The sequence below is a fragment of the Candoia aspera genome, chromosome 1 (assembly GCF_035149785.1).
Source record: "Candoia aspera isolate rCanAsp1 chromosome 1, rCanAsp1.hap2, whole genome shotgun sequence".
Lineage (NCBI taxonomy): Eukaryota > Metazoa > Chordata > Lepidosauria > Squamata > Boidae > Candoia > Candoia aspera.
Genome location: NC_086153.1, coordinates 111,325,161 through 111,352,938, shown reverse-complemented (window position 1 = coordinate 111,352,938; position 27,778 = coordinate 111,325,161). Strand labels below are relative to the sequence as shown.

Genomic DNA, 27,778 nt, shown 5'->3' with positions numbered 1-27,778 from the left:
GTTTTTACATTAAGACTTGAATATTCTTCTTTTTAATATCTTGTGCTAATACTTCTATAATAACATTGAACAAAATAGGAGATGTTGGGTGCCCCTATTTATCTGAAAATAATCCATATCCAATCCATTGATGGTAATTACTGTTTGTGCATGTGAATATAGCTGGTTAATTATAGAAATATCAAAATCCCATTTCCAAACAATTTTAAGTAATTTACATTTGTTTCTGTCAAGCACTGAAAACATCTGAAGACAGCAGAATGAATAGAAATTTGGTATATTTAGCCTAGCATATTGCATTTAATAGTCTTCTAATTGACTCTACTACTGTCTATTTCTTTCAGGAAGAAACTCAGATTGATCAGGACATATAATTACTTGCAAACATATTTAAAGTTGTAACAAATAATGCAGTTACTTTTTAAATCTTGATTTAACAATGCAGATTAGACCTGTATAATGATGTCTGACTAAAGTCTTTATTTGATTCTGGAATAATCAGAAATCAGGTTTGTTTCCAAGATGCTGGAATACTGTAATAGGTTCCTGTTATATATTATTATACAACTGACACAGATACGGTGTTTATTATTTTAAAATAATATTGTACTATTCATGTCCAAAATATCCATATCTGGAATTTCAGCATTCAATGAATTTGTTATGACAATATCTATTTTATTTTATTTGTTTGTTTGTTAAGATAATATTTTTGCTTGTAAATTAATTGAATGAGTTCAAAGTTTACTAGGAAGTCCATGATCTCACTGTTCCCTGAATTAATAGATTGATAAATATAGCAATAATATTCTAGACAATTCCTTTTCTGCATGCATGGTGGGGTTATGTGTGTTGAATATGTGTGTGTGCCACTTTGGTGTGGTGGTTAAGGCACCAGGCTAGAAACTGGGAGACCATGAGTTCTAGTCCTGCCTTAGGCACAAAGCCAGCTGGGTGACCTTGGGCGAGACACTTTCTCTCAGCCCTAGGAAGGAGGCAATGGCAAACTACTTCAGAAAAACCCTGCCAAGAAAACTGCAGGGACTTGTCCAGGCAGCCTCTGAGAATCAGACATGATTGAATGGAGATAGATAGATGATAGATAGATAGATAGATAGATAGATAGATAGATAGATAGATAGATTTCAATATATCTACAATATCTAACATGTTATAGAGGGGGTTGGCATGCCTGTATATAAATGATGTTCTATAATACCTATCAACTTTTTTTCTGGGCAAACCAGCACACTCCTCCCCCTCTTCCTCCTCCTCCTCCTCCTCCTCCTCCACTACTATTACTATGTTCACGGATGCATAGAATCTGGTGGGGCCATATGCTTCATTCAACCTGACTCTTCTACCAAGCCTTGGGTTGAGTGAGTGATGAGGTCCTTTATAATTTTGGGGGGCTGGGTTGGTTGTTTTTTCCGGATGTTTGGGATTCCCCAGTTGTGTTATCTGTATTTTGTTGGTAGATTTTATTGTGTAGCACCCAGAGTCATTGTACAGCTTGGTGGCCTTATACATTTAAATAAACTGAAAAACATGTACCACATTGCCTATCCCTACCACAGAAAAATGGTAGCTTAGGTTACACATGACAAACAGAGTTACTCCAAGACGTTTTGCTTCTCTTCTCCTATTCTTTGCACTGAAAGTAGCTTGTCCTCCACAGGAGTGGGATAATATGACTTTTGAAGGCTATAGGCTGTTTAAGACAGTGTTTCACAAGCTTGGTTTTGGAACCACTGATAATCCACATGTAATGGGAAGAAGGAACACCCATGGGGAACAGGAGGAAGAGACACAACCAAGACAACATTCAGATAAAAGAAATCTGAGTCCAGGCAGAAATGTAATTTGAGAAAGCACCTCAGACGTGACCCTCCCTAGTTCTCATGAAGCTAAAAAGGAGGAATGACATTCAGACCTGCAAGATTCTGTTACTATAATCTTATAATAAAAGTAGTATTAGCCTGCATGCCTTTGGTTTCCAAGTTTGGTCTAGCTTGGAGGATTAACACCACTTGACACAGTGGATGATTCCAGTGCAGATGCCAAAACAAAAATGAATATTTGTGTGTGTGTGTGTGTGTGTGTTTATGTGCAGGCCAAAATCTCAGGAAGTAACCAAAATCTCTCAGTTTTGGAATCCTTTCTCAAAATCTTACAAGATCTGAGATTGGAACACCAAAATAGGATGATATTTGGCAATCTGGGAAAATCCACATGCCATCGTACTTTCATTTGCCATGCTGCCTACTTCTGGTTAATGGCATGGTCCTCAAAATCTAATGGTTCTGTAGCAGACCACATAAAGAAATAAATTGGGAACAGCTGCACGATTGCTTGTCTAGGCCAGTATCAGGGCTTAGCCTACAACCAGGCAGTGACCTTTAGGCTAAAATAGGAGCAACAGCAATCTTGACAAGTAGCAGATTTTAGAACATGCCTGCTCATTCGTTCTTGTCTTCTGACAGCAATGCCAGGGAAGGTGATGGGGCTTCTAAAGGGAGAAGAGGCCAAACAGGATGTTTTGGCTAACAGCTGTGTAACATTCACAGAAGTGACCAAAATGAGGCTGAGTGGAGGGAAAGTTTTTGTCTATCCTTTGTTTTTTCCTGCTCTAAAATGTCAAGGAGAAGAAAAGGACTTGGCAGAAGTGGCTATTTTGGATTGTAAAAAGCTCCCCCAAAGCCTAACACTTAAAGAAAATAAAAAGCAAGGAGATTCTGTATATTTTAGTTATTTGTACTAGCCATTACGTAAATAAGCTGCCAATATAATTTAGATATTAGAGAGAAGATATAATTACTGCATACTTAAAGAGGTAAGGAAATAATAGTTTGTATTATGTAGTATCTTTGCATCCTATTAAGATTCCTTTTAAATGCTAAGACGTGCCTTGGAAAGAAGATGCGGCATAACTAGAAAAAGATTACACTGGTTTCTTTTAAAACATTCTTTTGTTTTTGCCTATTTCTTTGGATAGGCAAGTCCTAGATTTCATTTGTTTCAAAGAGTGGAAGAATCTCCCTGTTTAGATAAAGAAAGCAAACTTCATACATGAGCCAATGCTTACATCATTTCAAAAATTCCTGATGGATTCTTTGTTTTATATTTCAGAGCACCAAGCATATGGCCATTTCTGATATTGCTCCTCTACTTGCAGCGATGCCTGTCAGCTTCCACCAGAGAGCAGAGCAGCTCTATTACCCAAGTCTTTTACACTCTGGAAATCAGTGGAGACAGCAACACAGCCAGATCCTGGCCAAACAACATGGATTGCAGTTCATTTCAAAGGTCAGCACATATTTAAACTTGCTTCATTACTTCCACCTTTATGCCTGAGATTTTCATTTTTTGAAAATCTGTTTACCAAGGGCCCTTTAGAGACAGAAAAAAATGAAAGTGCTGAGTCCTATTTTCATTTGGAGATATCAAGCTTTTTATCAAATTATAGTGGTGGCGTTTCAGAATATTTCATATCTGATCAAAACGGAAATCCAAAAATAATTTTCTCTTTATTCAGGAGTCTTTCAGGCACCAGGACTGTTTTATTTATTATTTGATATCCATGCACTAGTCAATCATTTTTGAATTCAGACAAGAACATAGTTTTTTTTTTTTAAAAAAATTAACGGTATTAAAAAAAATCCTAAAATGTGTACTATTGAAATGCTACTTTTATTTGGAGCACAAAATTAAAACCTCATTCCTTGCTCTCCTGAATGCATAATATTGGTTTTAACCATAATAGGTTAGACTGAAGCTGTGCACTTAAGCAAAGCCTCTTGTGTTAGTTAATTAGGGGCACTGTGCTTCCTGCGTATGTGTATATTTATCTTTAGCATTCAGATTTTTGGTTGCTTATATCCTTGAAGACACTTTCCATGTAGCTTTATGCTGAAACGTTGCTGGTGTCACCATGTGTGCCCACACAGAGGCAGAACATTCTTTTAAACAAAAGTGTTTCATCTGAATATAACTGGTCAAGAATAGATCATCTTTTTTTGTTTATTAATCTAACAGAATCCTTACACGGTTATCTAGCCTGGTAATATTTTATTGGAGGAGAAATAAGTACTCCTGGGACCTAATTTCTGATCTTGCAGTCCTTTTGTTTTCTTTGAATATATAAAAGAAACCCAAACAGGCATTGTGCGATAGTTGTTTTTCCCTTTTTTGAATTTTTCTTTTCCTCTTGGATATGCTCAGCAACGACTGCTTCCTTGAATAAATTAATCCCCACAGTTCTCTTCTCAGGGCTTCTCATATCCATACTATAGGTAAAGGTAAAGGTTTCCCTTGACATTAAGTCCAGTCCTGTCCGACTCTAGGGTGCGCTGCTCATCTCCGTTTCAAAGCTGAAGAGCCGGCGTTTGTCCATAGACACTTCCGTTGTCATGTAGCCGGTATGACTAAATGGAACGCCGTTACCTGCCCGCGGAAGCGGTACCTATTAATCTACTCACATTTGCATGTTTTCGAACTGCTAGGTTGGCAGGAGCTGGGACTAGCAACGGGAGCTCACCCCATCACGCGGATTTGAACCGCTGACCTTCCGATCGGCAAGCTCATCAGCTCAGCGGTTTAACCCGCAGAGCCACTGCATCCATACTATACTTTAAGAAAATAAGGAGAAGGAAGCTGGAAATGGCCTCTATGATGACTCTCCTATAGTGCCCTATATATCTGGTGGCCATTTTTCTAACCCTTAATTTATAGAGTTTACTTGTCAGTATAAAGAGTAATAACATTGGCACATGTATTAGTTATCTGCTGTTACATCTTATGACTCCAGCAGAGTTCAGTCATGACACAGATGACATCTTCAACAGTTTTTAAGTGCTGTCCTTAATGGATTCTCCTACTTTATCAGCAGCAAAGAGTGAAGTAAAACTTGTGAAAATTGAGTAGAAATTGGTATGTTCCTGGGAATACATGTATGGGTATGTCTATGGGATATGCAACTACTGTTAACTATAAATGTCAATACTTGATGTTCCTTCTGGGAAGTTTGGCCTAGCATTTCTATGAGAAAAATTGTGTTCTGGCACAACCCATTTAACAATGCATTATAATAATGATTCAGGACACTAATCCTGCAATATATTTGATTAATAATGTTTTCAGTGGTTAGGGTTACTGCTCCAGTATTTTATGTTAATAAGGAAGATCTTATAATACGATAGACTTCCAGATGAGATTTCTTAAGTCCTATTTTAAGCATGGTTTCCAGGTGAAAGGACAGGGTACTGAGTATGACATATGATACCCTTTTTAAAAAAATGGTAGTTGAATTTCTAAACTTTTTCTGTTCAAAACTGTCACTGAAACACTACATGGAAGACAACAGAAAAGCGACAACAGAAAAGCGACTAATATATTTTTTACTGTCATAATATGTCACTGTGCTTCTGCCTTTTCCATGTTTTGTATGAGCAACATTTGCCTTTCTAAGTGTTCTTATTTCAAAGATAAAACAACAGCCACTGTGGTATTTAGGGCTTATGGTCTTTGAGCCACAAGGAGCACTGATGCAGACTTAAAGGTTCAAATGTGATTAAGCTTAATATTTTTTCAAACTTCTTGTGGCTTTCAGTAAGCTACTCTATGTCCTCTGTGATAATGACCATAGAACATGTATTTGACAAAAGCGCTCTGTTAAAGTCAGTAGAGCCAACAGGTCTTATTACTAAAGGTTGAATCCTCAGTCACCGAAGATGGAGCTAACATGAAAGGAAAGGAAACTGCTGGAGTCCACCACTTCTAGCCTATAAGATGGGAGAAGTACAGTATTAGGGGAAGAATGTACTAGACTTTCATGGGCAGCAGAGCATGGAGAAAGTGAGCAAAAGTGATGGCTTTGAGTCTGCCCACAACCCAGCAAGCCACTCAGTAACCTTTTGCCTGAACTCAACAGACTAGGCGCTGGGGCAGTGCCAACTGTGGTGACCATCTGGGAGCCTGAAAGAACACCTCCTCTATGTGGGGGATAAGAAGGTCTGAGAGAGACTTGAATAGCCCTGCCAGAAGACTGAGGCTGATTATAGGGTGATTGACACCTGAGCTGGCAGGCAAGATGTCTGGAGGAGGTAACAGGGCCGACAGCCTCTAGAACCCATCCCTTCTGCATCAGTCATGGTGTTGGGTGATGCCATCAGCTAAAGGCTTAACCTGAAGCTGGACCATAAGAGTCCATCACCCAGTTTCTCTATGGGATTGTAAGAAACACCAGGGAGGTTTTCTCCTACTATCCTATCCATGGACTTCAGAGCTCCACTCTTGGATACTCATACTGAAATAGCCAAGGGAGAATGGGCTTAATCATCTAAGGCCAAGTCATTTTCAGTAGCAGGAAACAAGTTATATCTCCTGCCTAACTAGATATGAAAAACCTAGCAACACCTTGCATTGACAAGGTGGTGATAACCCTGTATTTTAAAATAGTGGTTCCTGAAATGTGGTAAAGTTGTTGTTGCTTTAACTCTTTTCCTACAATGTTATGCTGATTCCTTGTAGATTTCATTAACCTCATGAATAACTGCCCTTTTCCTGCTAGTTCTGCTTTTACAGTATTTATCGAGATGTGCCTTATGAAGTATAGCTGTGTGTGGGTGAAGAGGAGCTGTCCAAAACGGAGAAAGTTGCTTCAGAAATGCCTGAGTTTCCAAGCCATTTCTGAAGCAAATTGTTAGGCAAGGTTTCTAGGCTTCCCATTCCTGATTTTTTTTTCACTAAAGCCATGCTCAGTACAATTATGGTATATTGGATACACTGTTAGATAGGTGTTGTGTATCTGACTCTGGGGTGCCATCTGAACAATTCACTGCCTTGGTTCCTGGAGTTTGGGAGATGATTTTAGCAAATTGGGATCAGGGAGATGATAATGAAGGCAGCCAGGATCTCCTAGTGACTTTCTTGAGTGTGGTTTCTTCATAGATGTGGTCTGTGAAGTCTAACAACATTTTCTGATCTTATTGCACACATTCACACTTTACGCCCAATAATAAAATCTACCTTCTTTTTCAAGGACTCATGAGGTTTCATCATTAGGAAGGTGTAGGATAGGCATTAATGGAGCCAGACCTAATCAAAGGATCCAATATTTATTCAACTAGTTCAAATCTTCTGTATTACTCTTTTGTCCCCTATTTTAAAATAATAATAACAACCATTTTCAGCAATTCTTTTTGTAGAATGATTAGTGATTCTAGATCTCCTCAGAATGGTTCTTTTCTAATTGAGATTTCAGCAGCCTGATATGGTAAGGTCCCCCCCCCCAATAGAAATATAACTTTTTCTTCCTTTGCATAATTATGAATGGGGCTGTGCAGATCTTTTGAAAGAGATGTTTTGAATGTGCTGGGGCATATGCAAAGCACTCTTCAGATAACTGAAGCAGCTGTATTTTTCCCATGCTTGCATGACTATCCTGTAAGCTACTTTCAGTTGCTTCTGCATAAGTGTACATGCACAGCTGCTTTGCTTTGCTAGGAAAAAGCAAAGTGGAGTGGTTAGGCCTGCAGATGCATCTGGAGTCAGTTGGTAGCAGCTAAAGTAGCAGCCATGTGCATCTGAAAAAAGACACAGGAACTTCTTATGTGCTCCCACACTTCTGAAAGCACTTATTTTGAAGAATTTTGCACAAGCCTAATAATAAATGTATCTGCCCAGGAAAGGAATCTTAAAAGGGGAAAAAGATTATCGTCCACCTCTTGAAAATGCTTTGGCATCAATTGACTTTTCCAGTATTGACTTTGACTCTTTCCCTTGGATGCTACATAAAATAATCTCTAGTTTTGCCTGTTTTAAATAATATTTAAACAAGGAACAGATAAGAACTCTGAATTGCACATCTTTCCTGGCACAGAAATTGACATGACATTAATTGTGAGAATGTATCTATTTTATTTTTATGTGTTCAGCAGTGGTGGAGAATTCTGGGCAGAAGGTGGTTCTTAGAGAGGGAATGCAAAGCTGAATCATTTGTCTCCATGCAGTGGTTCTAATTAAATTCATTTCTCTGTAGATGCTCTTTGTATTTCAGATAGAATTTCCATTAGCCTGAAGGGGAACTTTGGTTAAAATGCAAGTAGTAACTAGAAGGAAATTATTTTTGTCAAGAATATGAGAAGAAGAGGCAAAGGTGAGCCCTCCCCAACCCTCCCCCCCCCCAAATTTCAATACTTCTTAGGCTTCCCTATTGTTGCTGTTTGTCTTATAAAATAATACAAAAATAGTGCCAAATCTAGTTTGGCCCTAAGTATTCCTACTTTGCCCAAGTGTGTGGCAGTATTTAGCCAACTTTGCCGGATCTCAAAAAGTTAAGCAGGGTAAAAACTGTTTAATACTAGGATAACAGACTAACAGGAAATACTGGGGCTATAGGAGACAGAAATTTTTTAAAAGCACCATGAAAAAAGGCAGCAGCAAACTACTTTATATGGAGGTGGCCCTATATTCACCAGTAATCAGTCCTGATTCAAAGGAAACTTACCTTTACCAAGGGCTATGCTCAGGGTATGGTAAAAAAGACAAGATAGCTGTGAATGAAGTCCCACCTGGTTTTTTTAATGTATGCTGCATACGCCATTCAGCAATTAACTATTTCCATGTCTACAAAGTAATTATTCTTATGAAGTTAGTGTCCCTAAAATACTGTTATGTATGTAGCTATAGCTAAGTTCCTCTTAAAGATAGTCAAGGGTTTCAGGTAAACTTGGTTGGCAACCTCATGTACATAGCAGAACATTGATCTCCTTCAATAATTCTGCTTAGGTAGACTCATCACTGGAAGTATAATCCTCCTCCATCTTTGATGACTGTCTTGGTGGACCTCAGTATACCTAGAACTAGGGTTTCTTCAGCAACCAGGTCTGCCAAATCCAACTTGGCTTGCTAGCCATCATTTTCTTTGCCATCTTTTCAACTTCAACCACAACTTGTCTCCTGCCAGTTCCTCATCCCATTTCAACTTTCTCTCACCTCAACATGAGAATCTCTCTCTCTCTGTGTATGTGTGTGTGTGTGTGTGTGTGAGAGAGAACCTTTTCTAAACCAAACCCTTGATTCTCAGCTCCACATGAGAATGCGTGTCATGACCTCGTTGCAAGGCACAAAGAGCCTCACAACGTAGATCATGATTATCAAGGAATAGAGGAAGAAGATAATTAAACCAGGGATTAAAACAAGCACCCAAAGCACCCACACCCATGGACCCATATACAGCTGAAAAGAAGGACATCGGATGAGCAGAGATAAGCTGCACCTGGTGCCCTGGAGGACACACCAGAATCAAGAGGACAAGAGAAGATGCCGGGAAAACGCCCATGCAGCCATCAAGGATCCCATCAAGAGGGATTGGGACAATAGAGGGTGGAGGAGCCCGGGGCCCTACAAGAGGGTATAAAATGGGCACCTCCACACCACCACCCCCGTTCCCATTTTTCGTTCTGTCAGCCACCATTCCAATAAACCAGAAATCCTTAAATTCCATTAAGTGAGTCTGTGTCTTATTGCGAAGCGAGACCGACCCTGACAATGCGTGTCTGTGTGTGTGTAAGAAAGACAGAGAGAGAAAACTGTTTCTACCTCACTTCCAGCTCTTTCCCTAGACTGCGTTTATCAGCTCCAAGTACAGATTGTAGCCCTTGGAGATCACCTGATAAAATGGCAAAGTGTACATGCTCCATTCAGTCATAAACCAGTTTTGGGATCAAATTTAAACATGCCCAGTTTTCAGATTTCAAGGTATTTTGGAATGTTCTCCACTAGGCTGCTGCTACTATGCCATGTGAGAAGATAAAATATACCTCTCAAGCAATATATATTACTAGATTCTTTCAAAGCTCTCCCATCAATCAACACAAATACACATGTGGGTGCGCATGCGTGCACACGTGCGCGCACACACGCACATTTGCAATGGGAACATGCATTGGCTTATGAAGGTAGAGTGCTACAAGCTTTTCTGTTATATGAGGGTTGAGAGAGGACCCATTAGACATCAGAAGAAAGAATATTTTTTTCAGAATTTATGCAGAATAAATTAATTGGATTCTTCCCAATTGTTTTAAGGGAAGGTAGTATGTCTCTTTACTTTAACAGAAAGAAAATGTTATTGTGATCAGTGAGCATGTATTCATTCTTACTTGTATAGATGAAAGTGAAGAACAGTTAATTCTCGTCTTTCATGTTAACTCTTTGGTGTTCTGGTACTTGCTGTTTGTCTATTTACACTCTTTCATTTCACTGAACTGCTTTTAGGTTTTGCTTGTATATGAAGTGATTTAACTTTACTGTTGTCGTTGCTGTTGATCTTCTTCTAAACCAGCTGTTACTGAACTTACAGCGACTTCAGTCATGATGGCCAATGCTGAGGGATATTTCATAGAATCATAGGGTTGGAAGGGACCTTGAAGTCTTCCAACCCCCTGCCCAAACAACTGAAACAAATGGCTTTGCTTGAATATTTTTAGTGAGAGTTTAGTAATTAGAAGATAACATGTTCCCAGTGCGCTTCAACTTTAGACTTCATAGGATATTCTTGTTTTTATGTTAGGGCAACAATCTACATCAGGGTTTCTCAAGCAGGGTTCCGCGGAACCCTAGGGTTCCGTGAGAGGTCACTAGGGGTTCTCTGGGAGGTCACAATTTATTTAAAAAACTATTTCAAATTCAGGCAGCTTCACATTAAAGAGGTAAGTTTCATTCTTTATTTCTAATTTAAGAACACTGTTAATGCATATATACGGGCCTACACATGAAATGAATATAACAATTTCGTAACTTCTGGCCTATATGTGAGCCTGAATGGGCAGGGGTTCCCCAAAGCCGGAAAAATATTCCAAGGGTTCCTCCAGGGTCAAAAGGTTGAGAATGGCTGACTACTACTACTACTACTAAAGTACTACTACTACTACTAAAACTTGCATTGTGTTTATCTGTTTGTACCCTCAAGTTAGCCCAAATGGTGCATTATACCACAACAATTTTTGAATCAAGGTACCTAAAATCTGTTAACTTAAAGAATGCATAAAAAATCTGGGACCCATTAGTCCTGTGGAACTGAAATTCCCACTATGTTCAGACCAGTTTTATTTGCAAAGTTATGGCTGTTACAGCATCCCTGCTGTCACGTGATTGTGATTTCCGATGCTCCCTGCCAGCTTCTCACAAGCAAAGTCAATGGGGAAGCTAGCAGGAAGTCAGAAGTCACTCCTGCTCCCACTGCTTTTTTGCCTGCCCATGGTCATTCTGTTTATCTGTTTGGGTAAGTAAATATTGACTTATCATTGAAGTTCGTTTGCCACTACAATTATTTTTCTATTTATGGTATATACTCTACTTAGATGATCACAGGACTGTCCAGCATTGGGAAAAAAATATGGTCAGCCTAACATTTAATGTTCATTCTGGTTACATCAGACAGCACTACCTTTCTCTCAAATGATGACCCAATGGGTCACAGCGTTGCTTTGTTGAAATTAAAAATCAAAGATATTACAAAATGTGTATCTGTATCAATGCATATGTGCTAACGCATATCCCCAGAAACATATGCATGCGCATATGCTTATACTTGAAATGAGAACTAATTTGAAACAGACTTATTTAACATAAACTATTTCTCAGGGAAGGCAAATATTTTGCATATTTGACTCAGTCATTCTCTGGAATCTTCCATGAGAAGGATGTCTAGGGATTTCTGTAAATAAATGCTATGGTTGAAGTGATAGGCTAATTCATAAGCTCCACATACAGTATGAGGTAAGACAATCACCTATGTTTTCATGTATGTTCAAATAATCCTTCCTTTTGCATGAATATTCATGACCAGATTTGTTCCCATGATTCTTCACACAATCTTGTGACCAAAACTTTAAAAAGGAAATACATCAGCGAGTTCTCAGGGTCTTATAGCACCAAATATAGAATATGATGGGGGTTTATTTTGACATTTCATTATTTTTGTTTCTCTCTAAAAGAGGTTACAATGTCACCTGCAACCCTGAAAGACCATGGATATGGCTCCGGGTCCCTCTGAAGCTGCTGCTAACAGCAAGGGAAAATTATTAAAGACATAAGGAATAATGAGATTTGCTGTATTTAAGTAATGTTGTTGAATTTTAATTGGATTTAAATTAATCAAATTCAGATCTGGTCCTTCTGTGCACTGGCCTTGTCCTCTGTTTGGAATGCAGCTTCTGAAAAGTGAAATGTGCCCTCTGTTTGAGAAAGAAGGTGGTACCGCTCTGCTTTAGCAAGTTCTTAATGATTTTTCATTTCTCTTCCCGACATCAGCAATAGCCTTTCCATGTGTTATTCTGAAGCCCTTCGATATTGTTATTCTGAACAGTAGCCCTTCCATGCGTTACTCTGATTTCACAGAGATTTATAGCCAGGAGATGCCTTTTGGCTTGCTAGTGTCTTGCTCCAAGGAAGACAGAGAACTTCAGAACTAAGAATGTGGGCTCTTTCCAGATTTTTTTTCTAAATTCAGCATCCCTTCTAAAATACCACATTGATTCTTGATGCTGGCCACTGGTAAGAGAGCAGTGTGCTCCTTACTCATTATTCCGGATAAAGGTCAATACTATTGAATCTATGCCTAGATCTCAGACCATCAGATGCATATGTCTGGTAAGTATTTGTATCTCTTTCAATGTGTGTGAATGGGCATGTTTGTGTATTTGCAGTTTTTGAGCAAACACCTGTCCGCTCCTTGGCTCGCGCTCTGTTGGGTGGCTAGCACAGCTTCATTTGCCCTTTGTACATGTGATTAAATATTAATTAGGCTTCTAATATGAGCAAGTGAGTTCACAGACTCAAGTGCCATATAAATAATGCATGAGGTACCCGAAGGCTCAGCCTGAAAAGCTGATTGGCCACCTCGGATTTGTATAATTATGAAGTTTCATTATTAACAGTGGAGGCAGTGGAGAGATTTGCCTAGCTTGAGGGACTTTGAAAGCATAAGCTGTCTCATTAGGGAAAAGGGGAATAAGGCATAATATGCAAACTTGTTAGCAGGAGGGAATTTTTTTTTGAAAAAAATTAAGCTCAGGTCTTTAATAGGAGGTATGTGTAAGAGAGAGAGAAAGAGAGAGAATGAGAATGTAGGCATATATAAAATAATTTAAGCAAATGGAAAAAATGAAATTCAAATAGAGTTTGTAGCATTACCTTTCATCGTTTTCCTTTTATTTGGAAGGCTCTGTTTGCTTCAAAGCATTTAGGCTTCATATATAACCATCTTTAATATTTTACTGAAAAATCCACAGGTAGCTTAATAGGTTCAGCGAAGTGAGAGGTAGGGAGGTATGAGAGAATGAAGGCTGTCCGGGGTTCTTGCTAGAATGTGTGTTGTGCATGCAATTAAATCTCAAGGTCAAACAATTTACAGACAATTACTTTTCTAACATCTCCAGAAATGCCTGCTTACACGTCTTTAATTTTAAATGATACTGATATTCCAATTCTCCCCAAAGGTTAATGCTGACTAAATCCAGCTGTGACCTGACACGAAGCGACAGCACACTGCCTAATTATCCTCCGGATAGTCATTTACTTTATACCATTAAAGAAATAGGCTGAGAAGATGATTTAGAACTCTAGAAAAAAAAATGCCAGTCTTACTTTTTTCTTGAAGCTAGGATGGGCAGCAAAAATAAAAACAAACCTCTTATAAAATGTTATCCATTTGCTCATGATGGCAGAACATTTTTATCCAGCTTTTTTTTTCTTGCAAGAAAAAAAAAACAGGTTAAATTGCTAACTAGTTCATTTTATCCATTGCTGGTGGTGTGGCACTAAATGTCAGTGACAAATTTTGTACTTGTCTTGAAGAATGAGTTAAGTTATGCACAAAAGCTATGTAGTGCTCTTTGTAGGATGAATGATTTGCAAAAAAAGTAGGGGGAGTTGCTCTTTTGAAAAAAAAAAAAGATTATATCAATTAAAGGCCTTTTCTATTGTAATGGAAGACAGGTAGTGGTTTAAGATAATTCTAACAGTTACCACCCATGGAGGCTGCAGTCTTTTGCTAGAAATTTTTAAGAGCTCTCACATCACTTCATATACCATGACTATTATCATAAGGCCATCTGTAATGGTAGGGAAAAAAAAAACAATTACATAAAGAGACAACTGTAGTATTTATTAACTAAAGTAAAAGTTTCTCTGTTTCTGCCTGTTTTTTTTATATACACACACATTACCTATCAGTGCGCATTAAAAAAGAACACCACTGTCTGTAAAAAGCTGATGGAGAAGACCAGTTTATTCAGGAATCTGTTTTGGATGACAGGGCAAGAACTACAGAAAGAATCCAGTTCTTCATAATTGATCAATGGTTTTACTCTGTGTAAACAAACTGCAGAAGTAGGAATGTTAGCATTAAGTTGTTTAAGCCAGGTATAGTCTTCTTGCATTATAATTCTGTCTGATCTCATTTAATAGTCCAGGTAAATCTGTCCTTTGTAGCAGTGATGGGTGGGGGGGGGGAGTGGTTTCCATCTTTATCCTGCACAAGCTAGAAGCCTCTCTCCACCATCCTGGACTTTCTGTGTATGGATGAAGAGCCCCCCCCCCTTTTTTTTTTTTGCTTAGGTATGGTCAAAGGAGTTGTGGATAATGCTGCCTTAAAGAAAGAGGAGGCATGTTTTGGTTCCATATGTGGAACAGATTCAGGAAATTGAAACAGCACAGACTCTAAAGAAGGATTCTGTTTCAGTCCTTGATTCTACCCACAGGGAAAGAGTGTGAGAAGCTACCTAGCTTGAGCATGAATAGGAAGAACTATACCTAGGCATGTACAATTACTTTCCAGTAATTAGTTATAACTTATTCTTCTCTGGAAAATAATATGAAAAGCTCCTCTTCCCGCATAGGCCTTCAGGCTTCAAGAAATCTCTCTAGATTTTAGAGCCCATTTCTTCACACATAACCCTCCTACTGGAGATGTCTCCTTCTCCATTCCTCAAAGAATTCTTCTGGGCCACTGCCCACAATTTTGAAAAGCACAGAGGGTGAGAGGGGAAGGGGGGAAAAGATGAACATTTACACAGAGATAAAGAAATAAGTAGTTCCATTGGCCTGTGAGATCCTCTGATTGATTTTCCTTGTGGGTCAATGGCCCTTTGTAGGAAAAAGTTTCCTTACCTCTGTTTTACAATGTTTATTTGGTTGTTTATGTAAAATATTTATAGCTCATTATAAATTTGTAACTCAAAATCCAAGATTTTCAGACCAGGATGCAATAAATAAGAACAGTAAAACAATTGACAATATAAGATAATATAAAAAGATTAAGCTGTGGTCACTAAGGCTCAGAACTGTAGGTGAATGGCCAATGTCTTCACTTGTTATCAAGATGAAATCAACATAGGTGCTAAAATGACCTCTGGAGGGAGGCCATTTCATAATGGGAGAGTCACAACTGAGAAGAGCCTCTCTCAAGATATTACAACTTATTTTCCTCAGGAAAACTACTCAAAGACTTCAGGTTTTTAGAGCTTTTTCTAGTCTTCAAGGCTTATCTTTCTACATAAACCTCTCCCATTAGAGACTGTCTTTAAAGATGCATAAAGCATACCCTAACTTCATGTTACGTTATTAGAAAATGGTCTTCTCTTTCAGATTTTTCCAGCTGAGAAGTTTAAGTCTATTATTGGATGCTTGATAATTATTGAACATAAGGCAAAGTATTTGGGTCTTTAAGGCATTTAAATATTTCCTTGTTAATCCAAAACTAAATAATTCAAGTGAAACATATCTTTTAATCCATTCAATCATATCTGATTCTCAGAGACTGCCTGGACAAGTTCCTGAGGTTTTCCTGGCAAGGTTTTTTCAGAAGAGGTTTGCCATTGTCTCCTTCCTAGGGCTGAGAGGGAGTGACTGGCCCAAGGTCTCCCAGCTGGCTTTGTGCCCAAGGCAGGACTAGAACTCATGGTCTCCCAGTTTCTAGCTTGATGCCTTAATCACTACATTAAACTGGATCTCAAAACAATATTTAATGCTGCACATTAAAACAATTCTAAAGTTACCATTATCACAAATCAATTTGATCTTATGATAAAATAGAAGACTATTAGCTTTTATTAAAGTTTGAGTCCTCCCTCCCCCAAAATAGAATTAGGCTTTGTTAAAAGTGAATTAAGACAAGATTCAATAGTTTTCACATCAGCAGCCAAATTACTCTTGTATATCTGAATATAAAGTTAACAGAAGAATATTTTTCAAATGGGGTATTAATAGGCCTATGGGGTGAAGCGTAGTTGTTAGATGTGGTGGTGGTATCTAATGCAACTGACAGAACTCTTTTCTGAAATTAAGGAAAAATTTGATCAATAAATCTGGCAATTTGGTGCTTAAAAGTTCCAAAGGCTAGGGCTTTGTATTTGTTGAGTCTTGTTAAGTTGAAATGCTGCACTAACTGAAAATGGTGTTTGTTCCAGGTTTGGTTGACATGTTTTATCACAGGAAATCTACCAGTGTTGGCCGAGGAGCCATGAGAGTAAAATGGTAGTGTGCACCTTTGGGTTAACTGGTCTGCAAACCTGGAGTATGGGAGTACAAAGAGACTACTTTAAAAAAAAATCAGGGGAAAGAGATGATTTCTTATAACACTTAGTAAGGGTTGACCAAGAATGCAAAGTATCTCTCTATATATTTAAAAACAACTTAGTTGTACAAGAAGCTAAGAATATCTTGATGCTTGTGCAGTTCAGGTATTCCAAAAAAGTTTTCAGATTCTGTATATGCATTTTATCTATCTATCTATCTATCTATCCTGCCTTTATTATTTTTATAAATAACTCAAGGCAGGGAACATACCTAATACTCCTTCCTCCTTCTCTTTTCCCCATAACAACAACCCCGTGAGGTGGGTTGGGCTGAGAGAGAGTGACTGGCCCAAGGTCACCCAGCCGGCTTTCATGCCTAAGGCAGGACTAGAACTCTCGGTCTCCTGGTTTCTAGCCCAGTGCCTTAACCACTAGTGGCTTGCATGATTTCCCATACTTCTGTGCATATGTACTCTTTTGAGGTTTTGACAAAGTAGAAAGGTGAGGTATAAATTGAATAAATAAATGACCAGCATGGGGACATTTTAATATGGGAATTCTTACCAGGGTACATCTGGTGGTTCCAGTAATGGTTCAGCTAGGGGGATCTGGAGGGAGGGAGGGGGCCAAAAAAGCCAAGATGGCAGGTGAGACTGTACAATCAACCCCGCTTTTTAAATGTGTGCAAAACAGATTTAAAAAGTAAGGGGCTTTGATTGCATGGGTTAGGGTTAGGGTTAGGGTTAGGGTTCTTGACTTTTTTGAGCCTCCCTGCATATGCTTCTGGGTTCATTTCACAGTACTATGGCCAGCTGTAGGGCTTTTTGGTAGCCCCACCTTAACTCCTCAAGTCTTGCTAGGCTGCCTTCTCATGGCTAGGGCCTATTCCTGGAGGAGTAAAAAGCACTGTGAATGAATACCAACAGTATATAATTGCAGGCATGAAGGTTTTCCCAGCTGTCCAGTTAAAGCAAGAAGCCACCTATATTGGGCAGCAGCGATATAGGAAGATGCTGGAGGTGGGTGGTTGCTTTAGTGATAACAGCAAAGGCATCCATTCGTGCTACTTGGTAAAAGGCAATGGTAAACCACTCCTGTATTTTACCAAGAAAAAGTCATGGATAGAGCACATAAAGTGACTATATATATATAGCCAGTTGATGGGCATCTCAGACCAGATGGCACTTGACTGCTGAGGAAGAGCTGAGGATCTTTCAAAGTACTAATGGTGTTTATGATGTAGCTAGATTAAAGCCTTTGGAATGTCTAGTTGCTGATGTTGCCATCCAGGAAAAGAAAGTCCACAGTTGAAATGACTGATTTACAGTTGGAACATGGAACATAAGAAATATGAACATGGGAAAGCTCAACACAGTGAAAGATTAAATGAATCAATTACACATTGACATCTTAGGCATAAGTGAATTGAAATGGACTGTGATTGGATACTTCCAGTCAGAAGACCATATTGTTTACTACTCAGGCCATGAAAAACAAAGAAGGAATGGTATTGACTGAGTAGAATGCATCAGTCAGACTTCACGGGTAACCCTTTAATATAACAGTTATCCAAGTTTATGCTCCAAGTACTGATGCAGAAGAAGACAGGCCTTACGGTAAAGTTCAGTCTGAAGTTTACAGAACAAGCAAGCAACATGTGCTGCTTATGATTGGAGACTGGAATGCCAACATTGGAAATATGAAGGAGGAAAATGTAGTTGGGCTGTATGGCCTATAAAATAGAAACAAAGCAAGAGAATGACTTATTAATTTCTGGCAATCCAGTAATTTCTTCATTGTTAACACAGTCTTCCAAAAAACAACATGGTGCTATAAACATGGACATCACAAGATGAAGTACACAAAAATCACATTGACTATATTATTGGTAGAAGGAGGTGGAACAGCTCAGTTATAACAGCAAAAATGTGGCTAGGAGCTAATGGTGGAATAGCTCACAAACTGCTCACATGCAGATTCCAAGATAACTTAAAAAAAAAAAGCCATCCAGTGTTCATGATATAATTTCAAGCACATACCCACAATTTTCAAGGAGAACATTAGGAATTGATTTAAAGTCTTGAATCTCATTGGTAAGGAGCCAGAGGAACTGTGGAATGTAATCAAAGAAGTTGTTAAGGATGAATGTGAAAACAGACTGTCAAAGACCAAGAAACAGAAGAAAGCAAACTGGATGTCAGAACAAATGGTGGAAATTTCCAAGAAGAGAAGTCAAAGCTAAGAAAGACAAAGATCTCAGGAAGGAACTTAAAGAATTTCAGAGACCTGTTAGGGGAGACAAGAAGCAATATTACAATGACATCTGTAAAGACATTGAAAATGGAAACAGATATGAAAAAGCAAGAAAAGACTTCCATAAAATCTCCAAACCCTGAAGGAGGTTTTGTTAATGGTTTTCCTACTAACAGATTAATGTGCTATTGTATCTAATCAGAGGTTGAATTCAACTGCCCCCTTTTCGAATGTTAATTATTGCACCTGGGGGGAGGAACCTGCCCGGACTTGTTTCAGTTTCTTTTTTCTCTTCTGTGCAGGCATGTAGCAAGCCAGGTAGCTCTCAATGAGAGCTAAGTCCTTTAAATATGTTTTGCTTTTGTTGTTGCTTCCTGTAAATAAATTATTTTTATAGATATGCCTGGTGTGTGTGACTTTTCTGATCTCTCCTGGGCTAAAGGCTTTCCCAGCAATCTGCCAACAGGTTTTAGCCTCCCATTGGTTTACTAGAGGATGCTAATGGACAGACAGTGACTGATTCAAAGAAGATCAAGCAGAGATGGAAAGAGTATACTGAAATTCTGTATAGTAGAGATATCAACATCCAAGATACTTTAGAAGATATTCCCTATTTACAAGAACCTCTAGTACTAGAAGATGAAGTTAGATCACCAGTCTGGTCATCACCAAGTCAGAAGGCTACAGGAATTGATGGAATATTTAGAGAAATATAGCGAGAAACAAAGGAAAAATCTGTAAGGTTCTAACCAAATTATGCCAGCAAATCTGAAGAATGACACAGTGGCCAACAGATTGGAAGAAGTCAGTCTACATACCAATACTAAAGAAAGGAGACTTAACAGAGTAGGCAAACTATCATGCAATATCCTTAATTCCACATGCTAGCAAAATAATGCTTAGGATCATCCAATAGAGATTAGAGCTGTCATGGAAAGGGAGATGCCGGTTGTTCAATCTAGTTTTAGAAAAGGCTGAGGAACAAGAAAAATTGCTGATGCACACTGGGTAACTGAGAAAGCCAAAGAATACCCAAACTCAATGTGTGATTTGTTAATTATGGAAAGGCCTTTGACTGTACTGACCATCTCAGGATGTTTTATTTATTTATTTGATTTATAAGCTGTCTGACTCCATCCCAACTTTGGGTGGCATATAGTAGAAAACCTTACAAAACAATAACCTGAAAAAATGGGGAAAAATCTGACAAATCAATCATTCCACAAGGGATCTGCCACCTGCTCTGTCCCAAGGCCTTTAGGAAGAGATAGATTTGGACGGCTTGTTTAAATAAAGTCAGGGTGGGAACCAGACAACTCTTAGAGGTAATGTTATCCCAGAGGGTAGGTGCCACATCTGAGAAGGCTCTTTTCCTGGGTCCCAACAGATGACACTGTTTACTTGATGGGATCTAGAGCAGGCCAACTCTGTCAAATTGTACACAGGTATGTAGGCAGACACTACATAAAATAGCAATCCCTCAGATTATCTTAGAAAAAAATTGTCTAATTGTCCCCATACAAAATTTATATGCAGCATAGGAAGCCACAGTGCAAACAGAACGTGGTGAAAAAGACTGGTTCCATATCAAAAATGGAATGAGAAAAGGTGGTATATTCTCTCCTTATTTATTCAACCTATAAGCTGGATATACTGTACACTGAAGGAGGCTGGATTGGAAGAATATGAATGTGGCTTTTAAAATTGGAGGAAGAAACATCAATAACCTGAGCTATGCTGATAACATTACTCTAATAGTTGAAAATGCAAATTATCTGGAAGCTCTAGTAATGAAAGTCAAGGAGCACGGTGAAAAACATGAAGATTTAAATATAAAGAACACCAAACTAATGACAACAGCAACCAGCCTTACGACTGATAATGAAGATAGTGAAGTGGTGGTGAACCTCTGCCTTTTAGGATCAACTATCAACTTTTGCCTTTTAGGCTCAGCTAAAGGAACCAGCCATCAAGTAATACGCCACAGACTAGGACTTGGTAGAGTAGCAATTAAGGCCTTGGAAAAGATATTCAAAAGTTGCAATATGTCTATACCTACAAAGATCTGAATCATGCAGGGCATTAACTGGAACACAGAGTTATAAACTTCTATAAGGGCAAAAGTTTGACACAGCATTGAACAGACAGGAACCAAGACACTGAGCAAAGTTAGAAGGCTTGTTAAGGGACTAGATAATAAGTAAGGTAACAGAGCTATATCAAACTGTCCAGCAATAGAATTACCTGGAAAATTAGCACATATTGTCATGTAAGAAAAGGCCAGTTTCCAACAGGACATAATTTCTGGAAAAACCTATATGGATGAAAATAGACATTTACACTTCCAGGAGCTTTATTTTCCATAAAATTAAGGGGTTGGAAAAGCATAGTTGATGTGGCAGTATATGAGTAGCAAATTGTACCCATGTTATTGGGGAAAAGTGTGTTGGAGCAAAAGCTTAGATCTGTGTTAGCTGATTGCCCAACTAAATCATGGGAACAGAGCAGAATATATCTGAAGATGAATGTAAGAAAATGGCTTTTTCCCAAGGGTGAATTAGATTAAATCAGGCTGAGGAGTCAAGGAAGTGACCAGCTCACTTGGAGACCAATAAACAGCACATTAAGGAGATTGGGATCTTATATAGCTGCTTATATAATGTTGTGCCCTTTGTCCATGTCAGTATGAAGAATCAGCTGGTTCATTTTTGATCATTTCTATATGCTATTCAAGGAGCACAAAGGGCATTTAAGTCTTGTGTTTTTAAGGGTGTTGGCTTATTATACCAGTTCATGCCATGATTTGGGAATATAGTGATTTCTTCGTGTGAACCTGCAAGGAAGACAAAAGCAAACATAGTGGTGTGGACAATGAAATGTCAGCATGCTTTCTAGAAGCTGAAGGATACTTTAATAATTCTGCTAATATTGTAAATTCTAGATTGTAATGAAAACTTTTATGTAGGCAATCATGGGCCAAATTTTATACTGGAAGCTGGATTATCACAAGAGAAAAGAAAGTTAAAGTGCTCTGTAGTTTATGTATTTGGAAACTATCAAACCAGGAAATATTTTTTCTAAAACAAAGAAATGTTTAGCTGGGGCCTGGGCTTTTAGTAAGTTATGGGCTTATCTATGAGGATCAAAAGTGACTTTAGCTGATCTGAAGGCTGTGCAGTCATTCAGAAGGGTACACTGCAAAATACCACTCCAAACTTCCTGCTTGAAGCAATGAGGCATAGGCATCCTCTATATTAGATGTTCTATGTTCAACCTTTTAACAGGAGGTGAACTCTTGTTGACTATACTATTTAGCTTTACAGCTGTCCTAGCCTGGCTGGCAGTAGCTTGCAGGAAGGGAGGTTTTGTAGAAGCTAGGCCAAATACGCTCTCCTTTTTTCTATATGCTTTTGTATTAAAGAGTTTGTTCACCTCTCAAAGGTCAGTAGCTAATATAACATCTAAAACTACACAAGCCCCCACCCTCCGCTTAAGGGGAGGAGGTGTTGAGGCCTCTAGCATGAGTCCAGACCAATAAAAAACAGTATATAGAAAAAAGGAAGGCACATTTGCATATTTTCTGTAAGATTGCAAGAAAGATATTGCAGGCACGATCGCAAGAAAGGAACAACACAAATGGCTAAATAACTAGTTTGTTGACCACTTTGTTGGCTATTACTCATACGCATAAAATCACAATTCCACTTAGAAAGCAGGATGTGGAAATACAGTCATCTATTTATAGATAGATAGATGTTCTGGGCTTTTTTCAGAGGTGAGATTGGTCAGCTGGGCTCTTTGAACTCTTAAACACTTAATGAGACTGTGAGAAATGTGAATTCAGCAGGAGCCCATTTTAGAAGATATGCTCCTGAACACAAGCAGACTGCTGAAAGAATACTAAGCAATTAAGTATAGAATATCCCATTCAAAAGAAAAATGTTCATAACGTAGTGTCTGTGGCCATAGCCCAGCTATCGATGAATGCTAGCTGACATTCACTGTATTTGAACAACAGGGAAACTGGTTAATAAATATGTGAAGATAGAAAAGTCTCACTTCTATCTAAAGTGACTCCTGATTGTACTTGACACCTTCTTGCCTTGTATATCCAGTGGTTAAAAAACAACAACTATCCTTTTACTTTACTTGGAAAGGCAAAGTGACACACAGTGGAAGAGTTTGCCGTATTTTCTCTTTAATTTTCAAAGCTTTAACCAACTTCTTTTGTATATCCAATAGAAAGCCCTTATCTGGATCCTTCTCTTGGCTTGTCATTTATATTTCCACTTTAGCTGCCTTCTCTGTTTTATAATCCACACTTTTTAAAAATTATCCAGTATTTCTGGTTCTGATACGTCTACATCAGGCAAAATTTATTTCACATCTGTCATTCCTTCATTAACATCTTTTGGACATAACCTATCCATAGAAGCAGACATCATTGCTGACATTGTAGCTGCTAATTTCTGACCACATTCTTCAAAAAGCTTCCAGAGTATTTCAAATGTCATAACATTTTGTGTATTCTGTAAATCCCAGTGCTAAACCAAAACAAAAAGCAAGGTTTCAATTTTTTCCCCCTTTTCCTCTTCTGCCTGGAATCTTTAGTTCCCCTCTAAGTGTCGAATTTCTGAAATAATAAAGTTTCAAATCTCAGTTATATCTTAGGATAGACAAATAGTTAAGTTCCCACAAAGGCTGTTTATTTATATAATTATTTCCAAAACTTATAATATTCCAAATTTATCTAGAGCCTTAATTCATTTACAACTTTCTTGGATCAAAGTCTTATTTAGCTTTTTGCCGTTTATTTCCAATTCTTTAAATTCTTAAGGTTGGTTTTTCTTTTGTTCAAGAATGATGGTAAATCCACAAGGTGGCTTTTCAAACTTGTTCTGAAGATCTGTAATAGCCTTAAGGTATTTAAATAGGCAATTTCCAAAAGAAATTAGAAAGTGAGGTTAGTGAACCCAGTGTCCTTTAAAAGGCTCTGCTGTGGTTGTGAGCTTGATGGCTGTGCCCTTTATCTCCTGGTACTCAAACATGCAGGAGGCCACTGTCCTGTGGTCTCCTTGCAAGGAGCAGCCATCTGGAGCACATTTCCTGTCCTCTCCTTATCCAGAGAGGTTCCGTAGAACCAGTCTACTTGCTAGTTCTTTGGTCTTTGCCATGGTTATTGTCTCCACTCACTTGGAGATGTGCTTGTTTGCCTCTCCCAGAAGTCACAGTGAAACCAATCCTTAGGTGGTGACTGAATACCAGCTGTAACTCTTTGTTCCTGTACTATATGTCATCGCAGGTCTAAGGAATGTCAACTATTCACCATAACCTTAGCACTGTTAGGCTTCAAATATATAATATCTATACAGTGACTCTTAACAAAATACAGTTTTTATTTAGACTGTGTGACATCAGGTTCACACAATCTTAGAACCGTTGTACCATCCCTTCCCTGGTTAGCATTCAGAGCAATATTGTGTGAATAATAAATAATTGTGTTGGTAAAAGATTCTTCATAAAATAATATTCATACATTTATCTAGCTTTATCTTAAAGTCTGTGAGAGTTTTGCCTCAAATGGTTCTAAAAAGTTGAGATGTTTTCATAATTCTCCACTGGAAACACTTAGAATAGTTTCAGCTGTATATCTGCATGTATGCATAGATTATACATTTTCATTGTCCTACTCTAATTCCTAAAATGCTTGCTATCTAGATGTCTGTTTCTCTCTCCACCAAATGTCATACTCCATGCATCTTGATCTGGGTAAGATCAAGGAAGTGAGAACTACCCAGATTTCATACAGCAAAGCCTCTTTGAAGTTGCTGTTTATGAGATGAACTGTCAACTGATTTTCCCTCCATTTCTTGATTGTTTATGTCTGTTCTCCCTTCTGTTTCTTTCCCACCCACCCCACAAGCTCTTCCACCATTCTGCCTCCACAATAACCGTGAATTATAAAAGGTCAGTATCAGAAAAGTTACCAAGGTGGCCAAGGCCCACCAACTGCGTCAAAGGTTTGTCAAAACAGAATGGTTTTAACTGCCTTGCAACATTAAATATGTACTTAATTCTTTCCCTGCAATGTATTTGTCACCAGACAGAAAGTTCTTTGTTTTTTTTGTAAATTTTAAATTGGAGAAATATTTCCCATGAGATCATCTAAGATTCCTAAATATTTCCCATGAGATCATCTAAGATTCCTGCCTGCCTGCCTGCCTGCCTGCCTGCCTGCCTGCCTGCCTGCATCTGACAATTTCTGACATTTTTGGCAGTGAATTCAAAAGGGAGTACAACGAGGAAAGACCAAATGAAAGCTAGGACTTGGCTTTTTCAAAAATGCAGTTTTGGCGTGTGAAGTGTTGTGGCTCTCAGGGCATTATATAAACAGAATCTGCATTATGTTATGGTGTTTACCAAAATCTGCCTTGCCTCACATTTCTGTAAGCCTTTGATGGTTTTATTATTCAGGGGTGGGGAAGCAGACAGAATGCAATGAAAGCTGCAGGATGATTTAGCACTGTGGGAACCTAATCAATAAGGCTGTTGTAGAGCTCCCAGGAAAGAGAGCTGTTTTCCATCCAGATGATAATGAGGCAGTCTAGCAGCAACCTCTAGAGATAAATACTGGAGCAGTGATTTTTGTGTGGTGTTGCTTTCCTAGTTACTAATTAATAGTTTTGAGGCCAGCAAGACACCCTTTGGCCTCTCTGATACCTGCAAACTTTCTTACAGCAAATCTCACTTGATTCTTCTACCATAAGGGGTCACTCTAGGCTGATTAAATCATGTCAAATCTTAACTTAATGGAATTTATGCATATTCAGGCAATTAGCTCAGAGATCAAAGCTTTCAGTCATCTTTAATTTTTGTTAAACAAATTACTTAATTTTTATTCAGATCCTAGGATGGCAGAGCTGGTACATCTTTACATTTTTTACTTACCATCCATTTGCATTCGTATGAATAAGGGAAGAAATAAGTGGAGGAATCAGTGCCAAGCCGTGAAATATGGGAGGGATTAAAACCTTCAACAGTTGCAGAGCCTCAGATTTGTAAACAAGTCAGTGAAACCAGCCATGTTACCTAGAGTCAACTCCTTAGGGTTTAGGAAGACTGTGATAGAGGAGAACCTTCCAAAATTCATCATCCCTCCTCTGAGTTTTTCCTCATGCAAGGATACTGATCTGCCAGACTGTTCAGCCATATAATATTTGATCTCCATGCAGGTTTACTCTCAATCAACAGGTGCCAGGAGCTATTTAAGGCAATGGCTGTTTAAGGGTTCAGGTAGCTCCTCAAAAAAGGATGGATTTAATGGCAGCAGGAGGGTCAGCAGCCTTCTTAAAGCTGTGTCATTTCTGAAAATAACTGTTCTTTTCATGGGAGAATAGTTCAGCAACTCCTACTGCAGTATCTTTTTAAAATGGTGAAAGTCCCAGCCAATAAGCTTTTCTACTTCCTTGATCTTGAACAGTTATTTATAGAGTAGTTCTATTATTTTCTATACTGTATAGTTTCCAGTGATGAGTATTGGCATTAAATTAGAATTGCTTTGCAATCATAAAGGCTTGGTTTGCCATGCCTATCCTTGAAAATTATCAGTAACCATATTAAATCATGTTAAATGTTGTAGGTGAATGTATATATACAAACAGAAAGTGTAAATGTGTGAAGCTCACATTTGCAAGCTTATAAACAGGTATAAGAATCAGAGTCCAGTTGTTAATTGAAATGTGTGAGCCTTGTCAAAGTCTGTAGTTTTGAGTCCTTGTCAGATCTGAACTTGGCTGCAAAACTACGTTTGCTATTAGATCATGTATGCATTGGGTCTTATCAGTTATGTGAACTTGTCTACGTGAAAATTTAAATGCTACAGAATTTGACCAGAGTTAGAATTTACTATGGTTAAGCTTATGTATTGGTAATTTCTATTAACTTACTTTGTAGTTTTATTTTATAAACTTGACAGTTAAACATGCTTGCATTTGATTTTTTTAAAATATGTAATTTTGTGGCTTGAAGAAAAATGTTTATCTGCAGAAGTAGGATTACAATTAAATGTATTACATCTGTATGCCAATACGCCCCCCTCCACTTAGTTTATAAGCTTAGTTTACATCACAATAACCTAATAGTTAGGAAGACTTAGTTGACTTTTCCGATCTTAAATATCTATGCGATTTTTGATAGTCCACAAGTCTAGTTTTAATATGTCTTTTCAAAATATGCTACGCATTTTCATGTAATGAAATAGCTTTATTTTTCATGCACCTATAACTAGGCTCGATATAAAATAAAATACAATATCAGAAATTAATACAGTAATTCACTATAATCCAACTGAAGATCACAACTGAAATATAGAGTCCCAGTTGCCAGAATGGCCCATAACATTTAAAATTTTAATTAACACTTATATCTATATAATAATAATATCCAGCCAATGTAAGGACCAGCAATAGAGGAAGTTTGGAGAGAATGGTGCAGATTATGCTGTTCTGGATCCCACTTGGGGACAGAGAGAGGTATCTGTGTAACCAAGCCAGAAGACTGCTGCAATAATCCAGTTGTGAGATGATCAGTGTATGAACACTTGCTTTACCATCTCTGTGGTGAAGAACCAACAGATTCTGTGCATATTAATTAAATGACAGTTACAAGCTTTGATGATTTTATCAATGGATTCCCTCATTCATTTGGATTCTGAGATTCATCACCCTAAAGAACACCTGCATCTGCAGCCTTGGAAAGAAGGAACAAAAAGAGAAAAAGTGAGATGATCAGGTTGGAACGCAACAAGCTTTGTCTTTTCCATGTTCAGTTTGCAGTGATGGGAACCCGTCCTGTCTGAGACCTCACCAAGGCACTTAGAAAGGAACGCCCACACCATGTCATCCAGGACACTGTCAGAAGGGTATACATGGGTGTCATAAGCCTACATA

The 27,778-nt window shown here is 38.3% G+C and overlaps 1 long non-coding RNA gene across 1 annotated transcript; it reads left to right on the top strand.

Moving 5' to 3' along the window:
* LOC134488562 (uncharacterized) lies at nt 1-27,778 on the top strand. The gene is made up of 3 exons (XR_010066980.1): nt 1-509; nt 3,130-3,306; nt 27,658-27,778. It is a non-coding gene; the product is annotated as an uncharacterized LOC134488562 (long non-coding RNA).